The sequence below is a fragment of the Lactuca virosa genome, chromosome 4, assembly GCF_052849685.1.
Source record: "Lactuca virosa cultivar CGN04683 chromosome 4, Lactuca_virosa_CGN04683_v6, whole genome shotgun sequence".
In the NCBI taxonomy this organism is placed as follows: domain Eukaryota; kingdom Viridiplantae; phylum Streptophyta; class Magnoliopsida; order Asterales; family Asteraceae; genus Lactuca; species Lactuca virosa.
In genome coordinates, this window is record NC_136429.1 from 502,591,376 (window position 1) to 502,613,468 (window position 22,093).

A 22,093-nucleotide genomic window follows, 5' to 3' on the forward strand; every position below is an offset into this window, starting at 1 on the left:
GAATATCTTCTTCTTGAACTCGTAGCTGATGGTAACCTGACCTTAGGTCGATCTTTGAGAAGAAATTTGCTCCTTGGAGTTGGTCGAAAAGGTCGTCGATTCGGGGTAGAGGATATCGGTTCTTGATGGTGAGTTTGTTTAGTTCCCGATAGTCGATGCACATGCGAAAGGATCCGTCCTTCTTCTTTACAAAAAGGACTGGTGCTCCCCAAGGTGAGAAGCTTGGTCTGATGAACCCTTTGCTCAAAAGCTCGTTCAACTGACTGGACAACTCTTGCATTTCTGTTGGTGCGAGGCGGTATGGAGCTCTGGCTACGGGGGTAGCTCCGGGTATTAAGTCAATTCTGAAATCGACTTGTCGTGCGAGTGGTACACCAGGAAGATCTTCTGGGAACACATCCGGGAAGTTACACACTTCGGGGATGTCTTTGATGTCTTTCACGTCTTGTTTCTTGTCTACTACGTGGGCCAAGAAGGCGTGGTACTCCTTCCGGAGATACTTTTGGGCTTTGATGCATGAGATGCTTTGTAAATTCGCACTAGGTTTGTCACCATAGATGAGAAGGGTTTCGTTATTTGGTAGATTGAGGCGAACGGCCCTTTCGTAACATAGAATGTCGGCACGGTGAGGAACTAACCAATCCATCCCGATGATTACGTCGAAGCTTTTTATGGTGACCGGCATCAGGTCAATTTTAAATGTATGGTTGTCTAGAGTGAGAGTACACTCTGAGTATATATCACTAGTGCGTTCTACTTTCCCATTTGCCATTTCTACTACATAAGTATCCTTTAGTGATTGGGGATTTTGTTCAAGTAATTGTTTATATTGGTGGCTCACGAAACTCCTCTCCGCTCCACTATCGAATAGTACGCATGCATAAGAGTTATTGAGGAGAAACGTACCGGTAACCACCGCGGGATCCTCAACTGCTTCCCCATGTCCTATTGTCAGGATTCTTCCTACTCCACCAGCATTAGGGGCTTGTGCTTTGGGGCAGTTTCTTTTGAAGTGACCTGCGTCTCCACAGTTGTAGCAGGTTCGGGTTGCCCCCGTACTGGCGACTTGGTTGATTGGTCGAGCCGGCGCTTTACAGAAACGAGCAGTGTGCCCCTTCCTGTCGCAGTTGTTACAGTGCATCTCCCTACAAGCACCATTGTGGTGAAAGTTGCACTTGTTGCACTTGGGTAGGGTTCCAGCATATGGCTTCGGTGGTGCAGTAGTGGCAGCATTAGTGGCAGCATGTACATCAACAGTTTGTTGCTTCTTAGCAGGGTCCTGTGCTGGTTGGCTCTTCTTTTGGTTCCAGAACTTCCTTTTGTTGTTTCCCCCTTTTGATTGATCAGTGGTGGTGGTTGTAGTATTATGACCGGCTCGGTGGTCAACAAGTTGTTGTGCCAGCTCCCTGGCACTGTCAAAAGTAGTTGGCCTTGAAGCCAGGACACTACTTTGCACTTGGGGAGACAGTCCCCAAAGGTATCGCTCCACCTTTTTCTCCTCCGGAGTAACCATTGTTGGGCAGAGGAGAGCCAATTCATTGAATCGGGTGGTGTAGGTTTCAAGGTCGGAGCCCGTCATCCTGAGGTTCCAAAGTTCTTGTTCCAGCTTTTGAATTTCACCTCTCGGGCAGTACTCCTTCATCATCAAGGTTTTTAGTTATGCCCAGGATATGGAGCTAGCCACTTCGAGAGTAAGTGAATTAATCCGACAGTTCCACCAAGTAAGGGCCCGGCCGGTGAAAGTGAAGGCTGCGAACTTAACTTTGCTCGCTTCGGGGCAAGAGCACACTTGAAAGACTACTTCAGTCTTTTCAAACCATTGCATTAAAGTGATGACTCCCCCGCTCCCATTGAAGTTGTCGGGTTTGCCATTGGTGAAGTCTTTGTAGGAACACTCTCTTGTACGCCACGTACTGTCTCCGTGGTTAGAGTTTGTAGCACCCGATCCAGAACCACCAGCTCCGTTTGTCCCTATCTGCGATATTGCGGCCGCTACGGCTGCTGTTACTGCAACCTGGAACATCGCAGGATCAAACTGTGGAGGCAGCGGCGGAGGAGGTGTTGCTGTGTTGCCGGAAGGTCTTGGTCTTCTCCTTGGCGGCATGGTTCTGTCATAAGTCGTAAACCAATGTACTTTTAGTAAAAGTATATTTATAGGAAGAGAAATCTTTTATACATAAAGTATATTATTACGTTGTTTTCCGGTATGTTTACGATACATATGATTTTATACTTTTAATTGACCCAATACATTGGGTTATGAGGTAAAATGAAAGTATAAAATATTTTATTTGAGTTTCCTTGTTTCCAAGTATATGACTGTTTGTAAAAGTTTCACATATACTAATTTAGTCGGGACATAATTAATATATTATATTTTAAAATGATCTTTATCGGTTACTTAATTAGTTGCAAAGTGCATACCAGTCATATGTGATTAAGATATAATAGTCCTTCGAATAGATGACCCTAACTCCAAGACCACAACCAAACAAGGACAGGAAGTGAAACAAAGATACATAAATTCTAAGTCTATAACATCTTAGTTACATATGACCTTAGCGCATCCACTTAGCAGCTATTGATCTATAAATAAAGACCTATTTAATTCTCAGATAATTTATTATAGTAACACAAAATACTTCTATAGTATTTCTAAATGTTTAGTTTTGAGTTCTTAAAGTATCCTTTGTAGTGTGTTATTAGGTTTGTTAGATTTGTTGCCCATCCTGACCATCCCCCGGTATATGCAAGTCAATTCCCGGACAGATATAGTTGATCAGGCTATATCCTTCCCAGATTTAATCCACATATACTAAGGCATACTCAAAATGTTCAACTCTTCTTCTTTTGCTTTATGTTTTCGCTAGTTATGATACCATGCGAGCATGTAATGTATGTATGTATACTTTAATCAAGAAAATCATTTATTTTCTAAGAGTATATTTATTTGAAAAATGCACAAATCAGAGACTATTAGTCCCAATTGTGTTTATAGTTTGTATATCTTATGTGGTTTGATATACTTAATTCACTATAAACTGTGCTCTGATATCAATCTGTCACACCCCCAAACCAAGGATGGCGGAAACGTCCGGGGGTGGAGGACTTCATGTATAGTATCATAACAACAATTGTAATAGTAATTGAAGCAAACACAACCAACATATATATAATTGAAAAAGTGACATCATTGTATGAATTACATGTTTACGAATCAATTACAATATGTTGACAAAATATGAAATAGTAGACGCCTTAGCGCCCCATCCTCAAAAGCACTTGGTTACCTGTTTAATGATTTCCTGAGAATACAAGTTGTTTGAAAAAGTGTCAACACAAAGGTTGGTGAGTTCATAAGCTTTTGTTTGGTATTATTAAAAGCCTTTCGTTTGTAAAAGTAGTATTTGTGTTAGAAAATCCAATATTTTCCTTAATGTGTAAATGTAGTCTTAAAACCCAAAGACCGAAATGTACAAGTAATTTGTCATATTTATAGTAAAACAATGCAAGTTTAAATCGACATAAACTCGTTAAATTTTAATGAAGTTCCCGTAAATTCCAATGTTTGTTAATACTTTATGTGAGTTTATTATAACCATACTATGACCAAGGTTGCCTAAAACGACGTTCTTCAGGCGTCGGAAATGTTATGACATTTGTCACCCCAGACCTATCGGTCTAACTGTTGCATGCAGTTTAGGTGTGGGTTTGTCAAACCCAATATAGATCTATACACAACTATCATGCTCTCCCTCAAGGAGACTCTGGTTACAATACAGGACTTAATGGTAATTTGAAGTAAATGTCTCACAAAGTCATTAACAGAATTACGTGTTATGAAAACTTGGTACCGTATGGCCGTACCTTGCTTAATGAAAATATCCTTTGTATAAATGTACCCTTTTTAAATGTATGTGTTATGTAATGTATCATAAACTATACCTATTATAGTTTATCAACCAAGGGTAGTACGTAGTAATGTATGCAAACTATATCCAAAATAGTTTATGAAATGTTTGAATATATCGGTTGTACTTTGATTATAATCACTTGTTATTCTTTATATTTTATATGTCCAAATCAATTTGTAAACTGATGTGTGTCTAAATATTAAGATAAAATGTCATATATTGCAATAACATATAATTACATAAAGATATACACCTTGCTCAACACGTTACAAGGTGAAATGAAATTGACAGCAACTTTTCGATGAATACAGTTTCTGTTACTGTTCTTAGAAAATTTATAGAAAAATCATCAAAGCTCTAAATCCAAATCCGCAAATTCTGAGAGTTTGGAATATGAGTCTAGTTTGTTCGTAAATTTTATCATGATTTTTAGTGATCTCTAACAGAGGTGAAAATGTTCATAATCACAGATTGGTCCGGGTTTGCCTCTGAAATGACAGGCAGTTTTGTAAAAATCACCATAAATTGTAGAAACATCATATGGAGATGTGCAAGTAGCCATTTTAAAGCTAAGAGTTTGAACTACTTGCACCTGGAACAGTTTTGAAAACTAAAATATTTAAGTTGACCAAAACAGTCCGTGATTAAAGTCCATCTTTTCTGATGTAATCTGTTAGAAAAAGTTTAATTGTGTTCTTGATGATTTTACTTGTATTCCCCCCTTAAAACTTAAGAAAACATGTAAATGTAGGGGTATGAACTCACCTTATGTGGTTTCAGTAGATGAAAGTGAGAGAGAGGAAGTATTCAACCCAAGAACACTAAGAAGATGTCTTGATGATTCGAGAATCTAACACCGAATAAGATGGAATTTGTGTAAGATATCAATGATTTGAGTAGAATGAAGTGTAATAATTATATGAATGATGAAGATACTTACTAATTGAAGAAAGAAAGCCTTGAAGTTCTTGAAGTTGAGAGAAAAGATGAGAGAATTTTGGAGAGTGTCCTTTGGTTGCTAAGTGTAGAATGAAAGAACTTTATGGAGAATGAGGAGAGAGGATCTATCCTCCAGCTCTTAGAACGTGAGAAAAGCTAGAGATTGGGTGTAAAGGTCCACTAAGGAGACAAGGGGTAGTGGGAAAGAGTGGCTGATCATAGAGTAAGGTGGTGGTGGTTTGTTTTTGCCATAAATTAAGGAAAAGCAAATATTCCCTCAATAATTAGTTCAACCACTAATTCTTTTAATATATTTTTATAAAAACCTTGGAGATTTATATATTTTGGGGCCTTAGTTTATAAAATAAAGTTTTGGGTGAAAATCCCACGTTAAAATAATGAAAAACGGAGTTAAAACGAAGTCGTAGTCGAAAAACCGGTAAAAATGGGCCGTCATCGAGACCCCTCGCATGGAGGCCGGATTTGGACCCTCGCATGCGAGGCTGCTGTCTGATGGCTTCGGATTCGGTCTCCTGAGAGGCTTCAGCTTCAGTCCTGATGAGAGGCTTCGGATCCGAGGCCTCGGATGAGAGGCTTCGGTCCTGAAGCTTCAGTTCCAGGTCCTTAAGGCTATTTTACCCGTTTTTACCCCGTTTCAAGCGATTTTTGTCCCGGTTAAGGGTCGATATGACCCAAATGATTACAAAAAGTTAAAGTAATTTTTGAAAGAGATTTGGGAGAGATTTGGGAGAGATTTCAAATAGAAAGAGATAGAGTGAAAACGATTTAGAGAGGTTTCGTTTGTGATTAATTTGAGTGTCCGGCTTCACAACGCAAGGTTCGTAAACCCCGTTAAACTGTGTTTTAGTGTCGTACACAATCCCGATGATTGTGCAATAGTGTTTTATCGCTTTGGTTCGTTGTTTAGCACTGTTAAGGCTAAGGAAAATCAAACACATGAACTTTCCAAATGATGATTTCTCATTAAAATAGCGAATTGTATAGTGATTACATAACGTAAACCCTAACATACAAGGGTTATTGGAGTTGACCGGTTTGACTTGTTGACTTTGTTTGACTTTGACTTGACCGAAATTTGACGGTTGTCACATTGTGTATTCGGATCACGCAGCTCTTAAGTACTTGATGACGAAGAAAGATGCAAAGCCTAGACTCATCCGTTGGATTTTTATTGTTACAAGAATTTGATTTGGAAATACGAGACAAGAGTGGATGTGAGAATCTTGTTGCCGACCACCTAAGCCGGATCACTTCAAATGAAACACCTTTCCCGTTGAGGGACAAGTTTCCGGATGAGCATCTCTTTTCCCTTACTCAATCTACTCCTTGGTATGCCGATATCGTTAACTTTTTGGTCACAAAGAGGTATCCCGACACATTTTCACGTGCTAAAAAAGACAAGCTCAAAAGTGATGCAAAATACTATGTGTGGGATGAACCTTATTTGTGGAAACATTGTCCCGATCAAATCATTAGGCGATGTGTGCCCCAACAAGACCAATAATCCATTTTACAATTTTGTCATGAATTTGCTTGTGGGGGACACTTCGGACCTAGCCGGACCCTGAGAAAGGTCCTTGAATGTGGACTATTTTGGCCAACCATGTCACGCGATTGCTATATGTTTTATAAAAGTTGTGAACGGTGCCAAAGGATGGGAAACATTTTGCAAAAGAACCAAATGCCACAAAATCCAATCCTTGTTTGTGAAAATTTTGACGTATGGGGGATTGATTTCATGGGCCCATTTCCCGTTTCGTTTGGCAACGTTTACATCTTGCTCGCGGTTGACTATGTTTCTAAGTGGGTTGAGGCCAAAGCCACAAGATCGGATGATGCCAAAACAGTTATTGACTTTTTAAAATCTAATGTCTTTGTGAGATTTGGTGTGCCTAAGGCTTTGATTATTGATCGAGGGACGCATTTCTGCAACAAGATGATGGAGGCCTTGCTAAAAAAGTACAACGTGACCCATCGTGTCTCTACCGCCTACCACCCTCAAACGAATGGTCAAGCAGAGGTTTCGAATCGCGAGGTGAAGAGTATTCTTGAGAAAACCGTGAATCCTTCAAGAAAAGATTGGAGTTCAAGGCTTGATGATGCCTTGTGGGCCTATCGGACCGCGTATAAGACCCCGATAGGAATGTCTCCATTTAGGTTGGTTTTTGGAAAACCATGTCATCTTCCCGTGGAATTGGAACACCGTCCATTTTGGGCGGTCAAGCAATGCAACTTCAACATCGATGAGGCGGGAAGGCATAGGAAGCTTCAACTTCAAGAGTTGGAGGAGTTAAGAAATGACTCCTATGAGAACTCAAGAATTTACAAGGAGAAAACGAAGCTTTTCCATGACAAGTCCATTACCCGGAAGCATTTTGAGCCGGGACATAGAGTTTTGCTTTACCACTCGAGATTGAAATTATTCCCCGGAAAGTTGAGGTCAAGATGGATGGGTCCATTTGTTGTGCTAAAAGTCTTTGAGCACGGAGCGGTTGAGATCCAGAGTGAAGAAACAGGGCAAATCTTTAAAGTCAATGGACATCGTTTGAAACCTTTCTATGAAGGTTTTAACACAAATGCCTTAGATGTCATCCAATTGGATGCCCCGGTATACTGAAATCGAAAGGGAACGACGTCTCGCCAAAGACGTTAAAGAAGGCCATTTTTGGAAACTTAAAGTTTTCATCGTTTTCTAGTTCTGAATAAAAGTCGTACATAGATCCTTTTTGCACTTCACACTTCTTCTTCTTCTTTCTTGCATTAAGAGAGTGTCGGATTTCAAGGCCCGGTTTTCGTTTTGGTCAAGAGCAAAAATTGAGAAAGATTGCAACAGTATTCACGCGGACCGCATGTACTCGAGGGCCTGTCCGCGTTAATAAACAAATGGTCCGCGTGTGGTCCCCTAAAGTGTCCGTCCGCGTGGGTTATTAAAACGGTTCGCGTACCATCTCTAAATTCGACCGCGTGTAAATAATGCAAAGCAGAATAGTTCCAGGTTTATTCACGCGGACAGCGTGTACTCGCAAGCCCGTCCGCGTGAGATGTTGACTTTCGTTGACCGCGTCTTGACCAGGTTTGACCGCAACTTAACCCTCATAAGTCTCCAGCCGGCCCTTCCTCCTTCCCACTTCTTCTTCCTTCCCCTTAACCTCCATTAGAGCACCTCCATCTCCACCACTAAAACTCGGTTTCCCGTCAAACCACCGGTCGGAATTTTATCGAGACCACCGCCATTCTTCACCATTTTTCATCCTCTACAAACCCCACCCAAAATCCGGTCCGATCTGTGGCCGGAATTCCGGGCGCCACCACCACTCCACCGCCACTTTCCGGCCGTTTTCCGGCCAACTCCGGCCACCTCTCGCGATTCCGACACCACCATTGTGCTCCTTTTGGACAAGGCTACAAACCCCACTAAAAATATCTCTCAAAGCTCGCCGGAAAATTTCACCGGAATTTCAAGCTGTTACCGGATTTCTCGGGTTTTCGCGGTAGATTGCTTCTCACGGGATATTGAACGAAGCTTTAAGCTTGGGGTGGAGAGTTGCAAGATTTTCAAGTCCCGAATTTTCGCGCGCAAAATTGTCAAATTTCAAAGAACGGGTGCATTCTTTCCTTGACTTATATGCATGTTTTAGAACAACAATTTGTATGGTATTGCATCTATTGAGTCTAGGAAACGTTTCTTGCATTGATTTTTCTTGAATTGTTTTAGAAGTCTATAGCGAGTCAGTTGGGAAATTGAATTGAAAACATCATTTGTTTGGATTGGATTCGTGTAGTTGTTGTTCTTCTTGCAGGTAGACCATGTCCACGTCTAGAAAACGCCCGGCTGCCGCCCGAGGTAAAGCCCCAGCTAGAAATCAAAATGATGCACCCGACATTCCAAGATTTCGGGATGCCAAGGCGGCCGAAAACTACATGAAAAGCCTGCCTAGAAAGGTTGCATCCACCAAATTTGTGTGCAAATCCACGCTTATCTCATTAGGGGTTCTTGAGGGGGTCACCCAATTGTTCCGTAACATCGGGTGGGAAAACCTTCTCAATCTCATGGCGCACACTTACGAGCTCCCTACTAGAGAGTTTCTTGCCGATTGCGGGTATGATAGCGACAAGAAAAAAGCCGCATTCCAACTTCTGGGGGACCGAATGTATATTGATTTTGCAATAATAAACGACAACTTGGGCTTACCTTCTTCGAACACATCCACGGTTTTCCACATCTTACCTGCCGAGTTCAACCATGAGACCTTTTGGACGGAGATCACCGGGGGTATCTTTTCATGTGCCGGTCGGGATAAAGCAACCTCCATCATTCACCCGTGCCTTCGTATTGCCCATCGCATCTTGGTGTGCGCTGTCTTTGCCCGAAAAGAAGCCGGTCAGGTCACAAAAAACGAGATTCTTCCTTTGTTGCATGACACGACGTGAAAACCCACCAATCCCGGACTTTGCTTCGTTCTTTTTCCATAAATGCGCACTCATGAGAACCAAAGCGTCCGGTGATATTTGCATTGGTGGATTTGTCACCCTTTTAGCCCGCGGTCTTGACATCGAGCTCACAGACGAATACCAACCTGTTGACAATAAAACTCTTTTGGATGAGCTTGTTCTCACAAACATGCATCACATCCGTCGTAGGAACATGAGCAGTTTCACATGGTATTGTCCTCAAGGGGTCAGATATCTCATTCTTCCCGACCCTCGAGTCACCAACTTCACCTTCCACGATCGCACTCAGTGGAGACTTGCGAGGACCATCACTCAGTCAGTCAATGAGGATGCGCTCCAGGATCAAGATGATGACGAGATGTATGTGGATGACGAGCCCGGCGATGAGCCCACCCATGGTCTACAGCACGTCCAGCCCCAAGCACCTCCCGGATATTACCCGCTTCCCCCCAATTTTGTCGAACAGTTCGAGACTCTTTGCGTCTCCAACCAAATCATGTCCCAGCAGATGCACCATATGTGGGGGTGACACCAATCCCAAAACCATTTCCAGAACGTCCCACTTCCCCCTCCCTATCCATACCCACCACCCACCCACCCTTATCCACCTCCACCTCCACCTTACCCCTACCCCCAATACCCATATCCTCCTCCCGATCCCCCGGTCTAGGTACTTTCGCCTCGCCCCAAGCATTGAGGACAATGCTACTTGGGGTGGGGTATTCCCTTTTTCTTTTTGCTTTCTCATGCATTTTAATTTAGGTTGCATAGCATTTTAGCCTTAATTTGCATTCATTTTTTTTTTAAATTCCAAAAAGATTTTATTTTTTTCTTTCTCTCTTTTTATTTATGCATGACATTTAGCTTAGGACATAAACATTCATGCATTTTTGTTACCTCTTTATTCTTATCTCCGAACATCTTTACTTGAAAGACACGACGCACCTTAAATACAATTCTTTTGGAAACTCACATAACAAATAAGAATCGCTCTTAGGGACTTTCAGTTGTTGCTTCTTCTCTTATATATACGTGGGGAGAGAGTGCAAGTAGTTATGCATATGAATCGACTCATGTCAAGTGTGGCATAAGTAGGGGGACAACTTAGCCTCGAGCCGACTAGTCCCTCACTTGCATTTTTCTCACAAGCCACAATCAAACCCCAAAGAAAGGAATAAAAACTAGATTATGCTATTTTGAGGTCTTTAGTGTCTAAGTGCTACAATTCATATCATATCTCATTACTTTATGATTTAGACACATTTTCCCACTTGAACTCGAATTAGCCTTAGTGTAGTTGTGCTCGTTTGGCATCTTGTTTGGGTTAGACTTAGATTCTACTTATAGTTGTATATAGTTTTGTATTTTTTTACTTTCAAGCTATACTTGTAAAACTCCTGTGGTAAACCAAAAAAGTGAGCCTAAAAAAATAAAAAAAAATTCAATAAAATCTAGTATTTAGTTGATGATGATGTCAAAGTTGTCTGGAGCCACACCACATGAAATTTCATAGAAGGCTATGGTATCATTCTCCATTTTGTCAAGATCATCTTTTGTTGGTCGATTCATTATTGGCTGACCTCCACCTTGTCGTGCCTGAGTACCATCTGCTTGAACGGGATTGAGAATAAGAACATGTGGTCCTTCTTCAACAGACCTCAATATATCTCTACCGAGCATCTTGAGATACCTTTCCATTCTTTGTGACCAATGGTGGTACTCACTTGCAACAAGTATTGATGCTCTATTAGAGCCACCAATACTGTTGGAAACATTTAATGATAAAGCTTGTGCCATGTTTTTTTGTTTTTTTTTGTTTTTTTTTTGTTTTTTTGTTTTTTTTTTTTTTTGAAAATGAGCTTCAGTGGTATAGAAGGCTTTTCAAAATCAGAGTTTTGTATAAAAAACAATCACTTTGGCTCTGATACCAATTGTTGAAAGAAAAACTTTGGTGAAACACTTGAACAAAGTTGCAGAATAAGTTAATTTCAAGGATCTTTGTCAGCTCAACAATAATAAAAGTTCGAAGATTTAGATTGTTAGATGCGGAAATGTAAAGGAAATATAAATGACAACAAGTTATATGAAGTAAACACCAAGTTGTTTCATAACAAAATTTGCATTTAAATACATGTTAGTATACGAGAACAACTTAAGGTGAAGAGGAACTCGAGAGTTCAGATAAGATATATATATATATATATATATATATATATATATATATATATATAGAGAGAGAGAGAGAGAGAGAGAGAGAAAGAGAGAGAATGATCTTTGTATTGCAATGAAGTTCAAGAGATCGAAAGTTGTTTTGAGTGAAAGAGATACAAGGTGAGAGATAAGAGAGATGAGATAAGGAATTACATCAAGAAGGAGTCTCTATTTATAGAGTTCTGAAAAGATACATGAACAATAAACTAATACTATTCTACTGACTTCAGTGACCATGCAAGGTTCATTGGATAAAACTATGCTAACACGTTAAGTTAGTAATGCTGATCATTCTTTTCTTCGGTAGGAGATATGGTTGTAGTTCACTTCAGTTCACAAGACATCTTCTTTAACTTCGGTAGGCAAGCTTCAATTAGGGTAGCATTTTCAATTGAAGCTTGCCAACCGAAGTTAAAGAAGATGTCTTGTGAACTGAAGTGAACTACAACCATAACTCCTACCGAAGAGAAGAATGATCTGCATTACTGACTTAACATGTTAGCATAGTTTTATCCAATGAACCTTGCATGGTCACTAAAGTCAGTAGAATAGTATTAGTTTATTATTCATGTATTTTTTCAGGACACTATAAACAGAGACTCCTTGATGTAATTCCTTATCTCATCTCTTTTATCTCTCACCTTGTATCTCTTTCACTCACAACAACTTCTGATCTCTTGAACTTCATTGCAATACAAAGATCATTCTCTCTATATATCTATATCTTATATGAACTCTCGAGTTCCTCTTCACGTTAAGTTGTTCGCGTATACTAACATGTATTTGAATGAAAATCTTGTTATGAAACAACTTGGTGTTTACTTGATATAACTTCTTGTCATTTATATTTCCTTTACATTTTCGCATTTTACATTTTTGCATCTAACAATCTAACTCTTCTAACTTATTATTGTTGAGCTTACGTGATCCCTTGAGATTAACTTATTCAGCAACTTATACTCTTATACTAACGTTTGTTTAAGTGTTTCACAAAAGTTTTTCTCTTCGGTATTACAATGAAGTTCAAGAGATCGGAAGTTGTTGTGAGTGAAAGAGATACAAGGTGAGAGATAATGATCTTTGTATTGAACCTCCTTTTCATTCTTAACTTTAGCTTCTTCAGCATCCCATTTTGCTTTTAAAGCAGTGAGATTATCGTCTCTTTTCTTTTGTTTTTCAATCTCTTCTTCAATCAGCTTTGGATTCAAATCATCATTTTTCTCTGAAACAATCTTCACTTTACCCTTTCCTGAAAAAATATGTATTAAAAACCCTCATTGGAGTTTTTTTAGCATTACCCTTCACTTCGCAGGTTTCAGTCACGACGAGGAAGAGGAGGCAGGAACCCTAAGTCCTCGACTGAAAGAACACGACTCCCTTGATTTTGACTTTTGTTTGATTTCTCGCTTCTCTCAAACGCACCATGGTAAGTACCATTTCACTTCTCACTTATTACCTTTCAGGCTCTCGATTTCTTTCTTGACACGTGAATCTCCACCCTAATTTGATTTCTCTTGGGTTCTTTAACCTGTCAATGTGAATGACCCACTAGTGGGATGAATTTAATTTTGTACTGAGATGCTTGCTTAATCCGATTTTGTACTGATATAAAAGGAATCTTATGTATAATAAAGTTCTATTGATTGTTTTCTCAGACCAATAAACCTAGATAGAACAAAGGACCTAGATCAGGCCTTGACAAATGTTTCAAAAGCCATTTGTCGTTTTGGATCTAGTTTCTCATCGTTGAGCACCCGCAGACTTGTAGAAAAGTGGATGGAAATTGAAAAAACGGTATGCATATTATGACTTGTTTTATAATCACCAATTATTATCTTCTTATATCAGTTTTGTTTGATTAATATTTGATGGATTAAAATGCTAGAAGTCGACTCCCGTGAAAGTTATTGTGCTCAAGTGTATAAGATATGGATCAATTACTAAAACCAAATTATTATCTTGAAGAAGATTCAAATATTTACCTTTTAATAATTATTTTGTTTGATGGGCGAAAGTTTGTTAACCACTAGATGTGAAATAGATTGATTACTAAAACCAATGCCGAGCCAAAAAAAATTAGTTTTTGACTTTGAGTTTTTAGTTTTTTCACTTTTAAATTTTCGGTTTTAGAATACAACATAAATTTTGGTATTTCGTTTTTTCCCGCTCTTTTTATATAAGAAACCACATTAAACTGAAAGAATTATGTTTTTAAAAAAATCAAAAACGAGAGTGTTGGTTTTCTAAAACGGTTTGATTTTTTGTTTTTGTTATGGGACCTTTTTTCCCTTGTAATTTTGTTTTTTCGTACGATTTAAGTTTTTTTGCAAAATCTATTAACTACCTATGAGTTTAATACGAAAGTATGATATAATAATTTTGTAAAGATATTCATGAAGTGTACTGAAATTTAAGCATGATGATGATAGTTTATTAACAATGTATATGGCTATAGTAACACTGCAACCCTAAAACTTTATAGGAAAACAAGAAACCTAAAGCAAATTTTTTTTTTTGGTATTTCCAAAACTTAAAAAAAAAAAAACCAATTTTTTTGTTCATTTTTGGTTTTAGTCAATAACGAACCATTGATAGACCCTCCATAAATCTCATAAGAACTAACAGATTTCCAAGGCAACAATCACTCATAAAGGTAGATAATAATCATAGATTAGCATACCAGACGACACTAATGCTACCCTTGCTAACATAGTACTATTATTACTGATAAAGCATGCAATATAAGCAAACTTACTTAATCCCTTTTAGCAAGACAAGAAGTAGGCTACCCACAATTGGGCTAACATGAATGAATCCGATGTCACTCTTTCGGCTTTTGTCCTACTTGCTATAAACTCAATTAGGGGATTATCAATATTGGCGGCCCCAACTTTCACATTGTCCTCACGGTGAATTAAAATGATGTATAGCATCCAAATTCTTCTAGGAGACCTCTTGATCTACGACATCACCACAATCTACAATCACCAAAACGATCACCACATATATAACACCCACTTGCTCTACTATATCTATGTGAGGGAAGTATTTGCCATAGATGACACATGCTCCCGATAATATGTCACCACATTCATGTTATTAGTAACATCAACAATGGTACCAACAACCTTCCCATTCTCATCATTAATCACAAATGAGGGCAAATACTTAGACACTGGGTCCTCCCATAGGTTCTTCACTACCCTAACAACACACTTCCATTTGTGTAGGATTTCCTCAATTTTCTTCCTTTGATCTACAAAATCTTACACTTCTGCCCCCTCCTATTTGTCATCAGGAAGGGTATTAGCAACATGCCACACAATAAATCTCGTTGCTGCTAATAATACGAGTTCCATGAGTTCCATGTTAAGGTGAAGCATATCATTGTTTGTAGTAGCACTGGAAAACAAAACATCCCCATTATAAAGCTCCAACAAACAATATACACTAACCAACAAGATAATCGCAAGCCAACTCTAATTATTTCAGGGGAGCAAAAAAGGCGAATTACGGGGTACAGTGTGGTATCGTTCTTCCCAACAAACATAACATTCCCAAAGTCACTAAACTTAAAAAAAATTATTGGCATCGACTACCAACATTATGATGATGGTGGATTTAATATCAACCTTGTAAAATCCATACCCATCTGCACCTTTTGCAGCCATCATAAGGTCAAACAACTCCAATTTTAAAATCACCCTCAACTCTAAGACTCACTATTTCTCTAAATCCATTTACATTAAGAGTTGGGGCATTTATGTGAGTACAAGTACCTAAGGATCATCGTCACACTACCACCATACCACCATCTTGACCGATACATCGTATTTGGATTAATCACGTGAAAATTAGAAATTCGTTGAGCAAGTACTTCAAAAGAGTACATGTCACAATGTTAAATAGAATAAATAAATGAAACCCCTGTTTTTGAATTTCGAAGCTTATAATTAATGTACCGACTTCATTTCTTAGTAATTGACCAAGCCACTCAATATGCATTTCCTCACAGTTGCACATAATGAAGTTCTTCCTACCACACAACTTGGTTTTGTTATCTTTATGTTTTATGAGTTTCCCATAATACCCCTAACTAAAGTAGGTATCATTTGGAATTTTATATCCTTGCAATCAACCTCAGCTTTGTGTTTCTTCTTATCAGGAAGAAAGTTCCTTCTCGTAAACACCAATTTCTCAAAAAAAAAATTACTCCTAACCTTACCCTAAAAGACCTTATCTTGGTTTCCTTTCCCTAGAGTTCCTTTAAAGGCACCAAAAGCTGCAACTTATGAACCGATGATCAAGTATAAAGGGTTTTGTCCCTTCGTCTTCTCTAGTAGCATAAATGTAATGCCATAAGGGTTCTGTAGCGCCATCTGTCGTCGTCGTCATCCTTTCGTTGCCGCCCCTTTGTTCAAGATCTACAAACGAGACTGGCGATGATGTTTTCCATTACACAAACCCTAGCCACCAGATTGTTTCCGTTCCACATACGATAGCTATTGGTAGAGGGATGTCTCGGTGGTCATGGTGTTTTCGGCTAGAACAGGTGGCCAGGGGTGGAATGGAGGCGACCATAGGTTGTGGTGGTGTTCTTACCTATAAACGAAACCCCCTTTATGTTTTGCGGTTACGAAGGCTAAAAATACTAGTTCTGGCGATGACTTAAAAAATGGTGGTGCTCCAGATCTGCAAATAAACTATGGCGATGGTGGTATAAGTGGTGGGGTGGTCGTTCGTCGGGTGACAAGGAAGAGGGGGAAGAGAGATGTGTTTTTGTTGGTGCTCGGCAGCACCATGGCGGTGCCTGGCGGTCGTAGTGTTGGCAGGTGAAAACCCTAATTGCCGAAAGATGGTGGCGGCGACATTTGGGTTGGGAAAACTCTGATAAGAAAGGTAGTACCAGTGGGGAGTTTTTATCGGTACAAGGAAGGAAAGATGGGGGTGAGGGTGGTATTGGATGTTTGTGGTGGACGTTGGTAATGGTGGCGGACAGTGGTAGCAATCAGTGGTGATGGTGGCGGCCATTAGGATGATATGTTTCTTGTGTGTGTGTGTGTGTGTGTGTGTTTTGTTGAGAGAGTGAGAGATTTGGGGGGGGGGGAGAGAAATGGGGTGGGTGGGCCTTTTTTGTTTTAAGTTAAAAAATGTAAATTAAATTGATTTATGTATTAGCAGTTAAAGAAAACAAAAAATACAAATTATAAGAACATAATCGTCCTTTTAAGTGCACAGTGACAAAAACCAATAAAAAGATTCAATTTTGGACCATTGGTGCACCTCCAAAAAATTTTGGACCAAAAACACAAAATTGTCAACCACAGGTAACATTTTTGCAATTTTGTCGTAAATATTATTATATTACAACTAATTTTTATTGAAATCGTTTACCTTTTATAAAATTGAGAATGTTGTGTCTTTCAGTAGGCTAAATACAATACTGATGGAGAACATGGTAATTTTGTATGGTTATGACTTTCATGATTTTGACAAAGGTATGTGGACTGTGAAATCTCTATTTTTTAATCATTTCATGTTCTTGTAGAATAGTAGAGATCTGATGGTATCTAATATTGTTAAAAATGATGAGTTTTCCAGGTTATAGATTTTCAAAAAAAAAAAAAGACAAAATACAAAGAGACAAAACGCACTTCACCATTTTAGCAAGCAAATTAGTTTATTTCATCTCCAGTTTGGATTTTAGGTGGTTCTTTTGGTATTTTAATCTTTTGCTTCGTATTTACATCTTTCATAAAATATTTCTATCAACTGTTATTAAATTCAGTTAAGTATTGGTTGATGAAAAACAAGTTACACATTACTTTTAGCCAAATCTTAAGCTATATACAATAATAACAACATACTTGCATTTTTATGGTTTATAAGCATATTATAATTAAAAATATAAAAAATAGTAAATAATATTTAATATAAAGACAGCGTAGATAACAACGAAAACATATTATATTGGTTTTTTTTCATTTTAAATGGTTCAAATTAAGGAATACAAAAAAAAAAAGTACGGATGATCAAAACAATACAAAAAAGGTCAAAATCACCACAATAGTCATTTTTATTAAAATCTTTTACTTTGTGTCTTCAATTTTCGTATCATTGTCCAAAATAACAACTTCAAACTCAATGTCGATTCTAAGTTGTCTCAACTGCAGAATTTATCTTAATTGCTAAACGGTCAGCGGTAGCATCCACTTTACAGTCAAAACCCCTTGTATCTGCAAGTTTTTCCACCTACAAGATCACATTGATAAAACATATTAATAACATTTTATACAAAAGAAAAAAAAAAGTATACCTACAAAAGCAAATTTAAAAAATATATTGGCCAAAAGCAATGTTTTTTGTTTTATCTTTGATGAATTTTCTGTTGTCTCTTGGCCCGTTATGAGAATTAGATCCTTTGCAACTAAAAAAAATTATGATATATTATAAACAAAACTTTTACATATTATTTATTAACAAAAATACTTACTTCTCGTCGTTGACAATAGCACCGGCAACAACTTTGTTCTTATAATTGCATTTTCCGTCTTCCGACAGTGTAGGTCACGAGTAAGAGTTGAAGTTGTGTCCAAAATTTCATTTCTATATAAATTAAACATTAGACAAATTTAAATACAAAAATATCAAAAAAATTAAAAAACAAATAAAAAAACAGAATTTACTTAGACAATCCTAAATAGTTCAAAACTTTCTATCAAGTAGCTTTGTAGAGATTTTTTTTTAATGCAAACAAAAAGAATGCATGAGATATGACAGCAAGATGGTTAGACAGCTTAGGAGGAAACTATGAGAAATGTACAAGATGAACAAGGAATCAACAAGCAGCAAGGGCACAAGAAAAGATGAGGGTCATGCAAAGAGATGCTAGAGATGTTGAAGAAGTTGGACTAACTCTATATTGAATCTCATCTAGGTTAGCAACATGGATGAAAGTCAGTCGATGAGATTCAATACAAAGTTGGTCCAACTTCTTCAACATCTCTAGCATCTTTGTTTTCATCTTTAGCATCTCTTTGCATGACCCTCATCTCTTCCTGTGCCCTTGCTGCTTGTTGATTCCTTGTTCATCTTACACCTTTCTTATATCTTCCTCCTAAGTTGTCTAACCGTCTTGCTGTCATTTCTAATACATTCTTTTTGTTTGCAGCAAAAAAAAATCACTACGAAGCTACTTGATAGAGACAGTTTTGAAGTATTTAAGATCATGTAAGTAAATTCTATTTTTTTTAATTTATTTGATATTTTTGTATTTAAATTTGTCAAATGTTTATTTTATGTAGAAATGAGATTTCAGACACAGCTTCAACTCTTAGTGGTGACCTACCCTGTCAGAAGATGGAAAATGCAATTATAATAATAAAGTTGTTGCTGGTGCTATTGTCAAGGACGGGAAGTAAGTATTTTTGTTAACAAATAATATTTAAAAGTTTTGTTTATAATATATCATAATTTTTTTTAGTTGCAAATGATCTAATTCTCATAACGAGTCAAGGGACATGAGAAAATTCATCAAAGATAAAACAAATGGTATTGATTTTGGCCAATATGTTTTTAAACGTGCTTTTGTAGGTATATTTTTTTCTTTTATATAAAATGTTATTAATATGTTTTTTAAACGTGATCTTATAGGTGGAAAAACTTGCAGATACCAGGGGTGGTTTTGACTGTAAAAAGGATGCTAACCCTGGCCGTTTAGCAATTAAAATAAATTCTACCGTTTAGCAATTAAAATAAATTCTACAGTTGAGACAATTTGGGATCGACATTGAACTTGAAATTGTGCTTTTGGACAGTGATACGAAAACTGAAAACACAAAGTAGAAGATTTTAGTGAAAATGACTATTGTGGTCAATTTGATCATTTTGACCATTTTTTGTATTGTTTTGATCAATTTGGTCATCCGTACCTTTTTTTTTCTTTTCCTTAATTTAGACAATTTAAAATGAAAAAAAAAACAATATAATATGTTTTTGTTGTTGTCTACGTTGTCTTTATATTAAACATTATTTACTCTTTAATATTTTTAATTATAATATATTTATAAACCATAAAAATGGAAGTATGTTGCTATTTATTTATAGCTCAAGATTTGGCTAAATGCAATAAATAGCAATTTACTTTTATTTTTATGTGTAACTTGTTTTTCATCAACCAATACTTAACTGAATTTAATAATAGTTGACAGAAATATTCTTTGAAAGATGTAAATACAAAACAAGAGATTAAAATACCAAAAAAACCACCCGAAATCCAAACTTGAGATGAAATAAACTCATTTGCTTGCTAAAATGGTGAAGTGTGTTTCGTCTCTTTGTATTTTGCCTTTTTTTTTAATAATAAAAGTAGAAATTACAAGTTCAAATAAAAACGACGAATCAAAAAAAATAATTTAAAATGAAATTACTTGAGGTAGAATGTAATGGCTGTGACAATGTTGATGGAAGTAGTAACGAATCAGGCAGTCATCACACAACCCTCAAATGAAAATCATAAGGTAATTGTTGATTGTAAGTGCTTAGTATTATTCGCATTGTATGAATGCTTAAATTATTTTGATAATTGTCCACTTAATAACACAAATATAATATATTATCGTTAATTGTATGGTGCACGATTAACAATTTGGTCGATGAGAATTGTTAATTATTGTTAATTGTATGGTCCAGGAAATTGTGACTGCAAATGAGAATTTTACCATAAAAAGATAATAATAAAGTAATCAAGTAAATCCATGAATGCTTACTCAGGACAAAAGGTTACCAGATTTGAAGGTCAAATTCCTGGAGTTGTTTTATATCATTTGCAGTCACTTTAATGGACACTAATCTCAGAGATTTTAACTTCTTCAATGGTTTTAGATGCTGCAATCCTTCACTTGTTACTTGAGAAGTTGATAAGTTTAGAGACACCAATTGTGTTAGACCTGCAACAAAAACACAACAATTACACATTTACCCTTATCTATCTTAACATATTTTATAAATCCCTTTTTCATCTACCCTTATCTGTTTTTTAAAACATAAATCTGTGAGTTGTTTGTGATTAAGATTCTCTTGTACTACAGTTGATCCCGTAGACGGGGTTGTTGTGGTTAAACTCAAGAATGACATCTTGTAAGATCCTGCAAAGAAAAATGCTATAAAGGTTGACCATTTCTAGCATACAAAAGAGCACCATTACAAGTTTAATAGGAATCGAAGATTGAATTTATAGCAACTAACAGATAAAAACAAGTGCAGTTGTAACAATAATCATCATGATTTTCCTTCATACGGCTTCAAGCAAGCAAAAGAATGTTTTTTCATGTTTCAAAAGACCTATTTGATGTAAATGGAGAAAGAGAGAATTAACTTTTTTTAACTTTTCTTTTTAATCTAATATAAACATGAAGCTTATACTTGAAAAACTATTAGCTTATACTTGAAAAACTAATACCTAAAACAAAATACTTTGTTCCTTCCAACTTGAGAGAGAGAACATATTAAATAAGATTATTACAACCATCTTTTGCTTTCTATATCTCTATTTCTCTCTCAGTTGGGGAATGAAATCACACAAAATTAACAAACATAATGTTGCAAAATAGAGATGGAACTGGAACCATAAATATTCACAATGTTACAGCTCCACACGACCAATTACAAAATTCGGGACAAATTACTCTCATAACAGATAATATTCCTTAAATTATCCAAATAAGAGCTGACATACATTATCCTTTCACGCATACATCTAATTTTCGACTTCCTGAGAGTCTGAGACACATGCCTAACATACGATCTCAATTTTAGGTTATTCAAGAACGGATGTTCAGCAACTGAATCAAATGTCAGAAATCATGTTATAGCTAGAAAAGAAAAAGATCTTAAAATCAGAAACAAGAATGTAGCGACAAAGGATAGACTTCACATATCAACTTGCGTTTAATACTTCACGTGTCGCCGGAGTATGCTGGGCATCGGCTTCCGTTGTGCGTCTCGCCGGTGTATGCTTTGTGCGTCGCTGGTAGGCACGCTTCTCGTTTAAGAGAGAAAGCAAAGAAAACGGCGGACGGAATATTGGAATAAGACGAGAATTAGGGTTAGATCATTTTTGTAGCTTTTTTTTTTTTTCTTTTTTTTACTTTGACCATCTTTAACCATTGACTAATTTTGATTTTGGTTGACCGTCGTTGACCGCAAAGCCCGTCGTTGACCGAAATTGATCAATTTTCGCCAAACACCCCTAATCTTAGTCGGTTGGAGAATGTCAAAACGATTAATCCTGATTTGTACAACCTTGGTTAAAATAGTCAAAATCATTGTTTTTAATGTATTTTTATGTATAACAAACTAAACAAATTAATTGGTCGGATATATAGTATATTTAATTTCTAATATCTTGGCATTAATAACTGGTTATTTGAAATTTAGGTTGTCGAGTTAATGGGAGAAAAATCTATCTATCTATCCAATTAATTTGTATATATCAATAATATAATTATAGTGTTTTAGCATCTATTGCTTAGAATCTGGAAAAAGGTCTCGTCTGA

At 37.0% G+C, this 22,093-nt stretch overlaps 1 long non-coding RNA gene across 8 annotated transcripts; it reads right to left on the reverse strand.

The window, feature by feature from the left end:
* Positions 1–3,146: 3,146 nt before the first annotated feature.
* LOC145109358 (uncharacterized) lies at positions 3,147–21,637 on the reverse strand. 8 transcript variants are annotated; one of them, XR_013708974.1, is made up of 5 exons: positions 21,274–21,637; positions 20,562–20,683; positions 20,306–20,485; positions 18,031–18,143; positions 17,518–17,789 (listed from the first exon to the last, which is right to left on the reverse strand). It is a non-coding gene; the product is annotated as an uncharacterized LOC145109358 (long non-coding RNA). The 8 variants fall into 8 exon arrangements; XR_013708969.1 differs by having other exon boundaries at positions 17,516–17,789; positions 20,323–20,485; positions 20,562–21,637; XR_013708967.1 differs by having other exon boundaries at positions 17,516–17,789; positions 20,562–21,637.
* Between the last annotated feature and the right edge of the window lie 456 nt (positions 21,638–22,093).